Source organism: Puntigrus tetrazona, chromosome 15, assembly GCF_018831695.1.
Source record: "Puntigrus tetrazona isolate hp1 chromosome 15, ASM1883169v1, whole genome shotgun sequence".
NCBI classification, from domain to species: domain Eukaryota; kingdom Metazoa; phylum Chordata; class Actinopteri; order Cypriniformes; family Cyprinidae; genus Puntigrus; species Puntigrus tetrazona.
In genome coordinates, this window is record NC_056713.1 from 15,124,314 (window position 1) to 15,129,307 (window position 4,994).

The following is a 4,994-nucleotide window of genomic DNA, read 5'->3' on the forward strand; positions in this document are numbered from 1 at the left end:
TCGATCTATGGAAAAGCACTGCCCGTGTTTACCTTTATTTTACCACATTGTCTGCCTGTGTATTTATGGCTTTCACTTCTATAACAAAATGTATTTTTGTTAAACTAAACCCACTCAGACAGCTAGTAGCCATGCCTCAAACTCTCACTACTGGCTGTATGAAAATACAAAAGCTGGCAGGCAGGTATGACTTCCTGTTGCATTTGGAACAAATGCAATGATTGGATCAACATTTTATGGTCATGAGCCTTCCGCAGAATAATAATTACAGTTTAACTTTGCCTAGCTTTAATTGCATGTCATTAGTAACATAGAAATAGTGCAGAATCACATTTTTTTGTAATCTTTTAAAACGGAAAAAGAAAAAAAAATCTATAAAAATCCATATCCTTATAAGTATATATCATTTTTCAATCAGAGCATTATAGACTCACACAAGAATATCAGTGCCCTCTGTTCAGAGATGGTGTTGTTGTGTGTCCTACATTTGGTCAAGGGGTAGAGCGAGAGGTGTGTGTTTCACAGCAGGAGTGTCAGAGACGGATCACTGTACCCCCACCCTGTGGAGAGGGGCACCTTCCGTTCCTGTAACAAAACGCTGACAGAAGACCTGACTCTCCATATGCCTCTAACCCCTAATCTCGTCACCCCCCTCTCCTCCAAAACTCAACGCATTTTAATAAACCTACCCAAAGTTTACAAAAAATAAGAATAAAGATTTTTTTAAATAATTATTATTTTAATTATTATAGTAATAATAGTACATTAATTTAATAACTACATAATGAATTATTTATTATTACAATCATCAATAAAAATAATTCAGTCTTATGTGCTGCCGCATTTGGAGGATTAAATCAATGTTGACACAAATCTACATGCAATCATTTGTAATTCAAATGGTTTGAATTACGCCTAACATTTTTGCCTATGCATAAATGCATAAATACTAGTACAAACCATGAATATGAACATCTCCATTTTTCCCCAATGGAAGTGATATTAATATGCTTTAGCTGCATGTCTAAGTAAATATTCAGTGTTTATCATGCTGTGCGTGGCTTGGGTGAGAGGGTAAGGAAATGAATTGGAAAATGTTGGTGATTAAAGGTATGGAGGTTAAATGAGTGTGCTATATGCTTCACACACTATTACCACTGCAGTTCAGATTGGAGTAGCTTTTTTTCCACAAGCGGTACTTTGGAAAGTATCTGATTTTGCATTTGTCTATGCAGAATTCAAAAAGCATGGTAATGGTTGATAGTGTTGGCCAATGGTCAATAGAGTGTGCCATATTATATATTACACTCACAACAACACACACAGCCACAGAAAGAGAAAGAGTTTCAAATAATATCGAATGTTTTTGAAGGAAGCCATTAATCCTCACCAAGGTCAAAAAATCAGCAATATTATTACAATTTTAAATAACTGTTTTCATTTATTTATTTTTGAAACACTAGTGTTTAAGAGTTTAGAGTTAATAAGATTTAAAATTAATTTAGTATACATTAAATTGACTATAAATCACAGTACAGACATTTGTAATGTAATTATTATTATTATTTTTTCAAATAATTATTTATTCATTTTACTTTATGTTTATCAAACGACTCAGGAACAAAACGTTCCCAGAAAAACATTTGTAAAAAATGGGTAAAATGATTTGAATCAACCTCTAATGAGGAAAAAGTCTTTCTATGCATGTCATGATATAAATAAATATATATATGAATGCACATTAAAGTTTTTTGGCTGCTAGCAAAATTCAGTAAATAGCCAACATATTTAGCTTGTATATCAGAAGATTGGTTTAAGACCCAATTCAGACCTGCATAGTTTCTTGAATGAACTCAAATCTTCAAGAATTTTCAGTTGTTGGAAAGCAGATTTCATAATATATTTGTTTATACCTGTTTTGAAAACGGGCAACATTAAGCGGGAAAATTTCTCAATAACCCAAAAAACTGGGCCATCTATTGTGACCCAGCCACTTCTACCGATACACATATTTCAATGGCCAGAACAAGTGGCAGCAATTTTCCGTTTTCAATTTGCTGACCACTTGACCATGTGCTCCTGGTACAGCGGACGAGCTCCTCTCCAGCGAGCAGGCGTACACCTGCAGCCCCTCGCTGATGAGGAGGCCACGATCATCCGCACGCCCTTCTCTGTGTACACCTCACACACGCCGCATTCACGCACTCAGCCACAGGGTTAAAATTAAGAGACGAATTTGAAGCTGTAAGTGAAAGACGGTCACAAACACAGGGTGAAATAATAATGCATTCATCTAGGACACAGTGGGCTTATTCCTTTTGCGATACCTTGTGTATGTGTGTGTGTGTGCGCGTGCGTGTTTTGTGACATATGAGTACACAGATTTGTATAATGACATGGGTATGACATAGGTATTACAAGGAGAAGGTGACTTATGAGAACATTACCTCCTGTACACACTTTTCAAAACGCTTATAGATCATACAGAGTGAGTTTTTTTGAAAATGTAACAATGGTTTCCTGTAAGGTGTATTGTTGTTGTAGGACAATAGCACATACACCTTGTACAGTATAAAACCATTACGCCTATAGAATGTCCCCACGATTCACAAACATGTGTTTGTGTGTGCATGTGTGTGTGTGCTGCCTCTCCACGAGCTGCCAGAGGCAACTGTTCCACACCATGGTTTTACATCATTGTTCTCATCCTCCCATTCTCTTCTTCACTTTCTGTTTCAGCGACTTGGCTGCGGTTTTTGGACCACTCATCCTTTCTCTTTGTCTTTCTCTCTTATTTTCCTCCTATTCATCCTGCATTTCCTCCTCTCCATTGCCACAACAAGGCCAGCCTCCCAGGAGCGTTCCACAGGGCCCTCTCTAGCCGATAAAGTCTTTTCATGTCGAAACCCTCAGGCTTCGAGGTAAATCCTACAACTTGGCAGACCAGTGTGCCAAGTGAGCGTGCCAGGGTCTGCCCACATTGCAACACACCCTTAGTGAATTTGTGTTGCTTTGCCTCTGTGTCATCCCAGTTGTTCTCCCCACCCCACCCCCATCTGAAAATCTTCATCTCGCACCTCTCCTGTTTTCCACAATGGGCTATTATCTGCAGCTTTTCTAATGCACGCCACTGTGACTGTATGGGAACTTGTGTGATACAGCATGCGCTATGGGCTGCAATTTACAAAACACAGCTTGGGTGTAATTTTAAGAGGAAAGAAGGAAAAAAGAATGATGCATTTATGCGTACCTGATTAGTGCAGCTTCACAGTAACCAGCAGATGCAGTCATAGCATATAGCCCCGGTTTCACAGACAAGGTTTAACTGAAAGAAACTCGCACTGACTGATCTTAAAATACGTCAGTGCCTTTGTTTTGTCTTAAGATGCACACCAGTAATGTTTTTTTTTTTCCTAAGGCATGTTAATAAAAATAGTTCTTAATTGAACTATGGCCTAATCCTGGCTTAGGCTAAGCTCTGTCTATGAAACCAGGCCACAGAGTTTAAAACACAGTCAAAACACTTTCCCATGATGTTTAAAAACCAATAAACAAAATAATTAATAATTGTTATTATTTCTTTTTATTATAATTGTGAAAACCTCAGTAAATACATTTAAATATGTTTCTATTTCAATTATAATAACAAATACATTAAAATAATAATAATAATTATTATTATTTCATTTTGAAGTGTATTTAATAGGTTTTAACATCACACCATCATCGCTACTGTTTAAATGTATTTATTATTATTATTACTGCTGCTTCTGCTACTAATTATTAATAAATTATGTATTATTATTATTGATAATGCTCCTCCTCCTACTACTACTACTGATTGTTGTTGTTGTTGTTGTTGTTAATCTATTATCAGTAATAATAGTAGTAGTAGTAAAAAATATGATGCATTATTACATCTGCTACAATACAACTGCTACAACTTATTATTATTATTACACTTTTTTTATTGGTAATACTTGAAGAACAACTACTACTGTTACAAAAAAGTTGTCCAAACTTTTGACTGCTATTGTAATCTGGATCTTTGCTCAGAGGTCATGCTGAGTGAGCACTGTACTCCTGATGACTATAAGTGTTTAATATTTAAGGAGGAACCATGTAAAAGCCTCCATTAACACATAATCATAAGCACAGGATCATGCTCTCATTCTCAGATCTCTATATAACTGAACTCCTGTGTCACTGTGTTGTTGCAGGCTTCATGAGTCAGTCCACCGATGAAGGGTGTGGAATGGAGCTACCCTCACCTTCAGCAGAGGTGACCCTCCACAAGTGCCCTCTCCTGGCTTTTATCTGCAGGGAAGGTATATATAAAAGGCCCGAGCACAAAGAGCGATAGCCAAGACATCACGCACTGCGTGGGCTCTTCTCACTCCGACCCCCGTCCTTTATGGAATGATTTGCATATTGCATAGGCACTGCTGTTTTTATTGAGGTCATTTTTTTATCAGTCCTCCATAGCGCAGACTGCACACAATGAATCCAGCTTACTTCAGGACATAACTGACCTTTTTTTTTTTCCTCGTTCTCTATCAAGTTGCCCCAGTGCTCCTCCTCTAAGCTGCCTTGATCCCTCTAACTCCTACTCTTTTTTCCCTCTTATTTCTTGAAACCTCAAAGTCTCCATTAAACACTGGAAACATCAACCAAAGAGATTCATTCTGCTAACTGAGAGAGAACATGCAGATAACTTCCTTCTTTTCTGTCCGTAAAAAAATACAGCAAAATCCTTCTTTTTTTAATGCTAGGTTATATATCAATGGGTCAAGGTCTCGTCCATTAGCCCCTACTGGTAAATTCTGTAACTACATTGTACGGGGGCAAACAGCAAATATCTCCATTGAAGGCCCTTCAAAAATATTGAAGCTTGTTTCAACCAGAAGATTAAAAAAAGATAACTGACACTGTTTAATTTTTTTCTCCTTTCAATTCAGAATTGCGAGACGTAAACTCAGAGTAGCATGATAAAA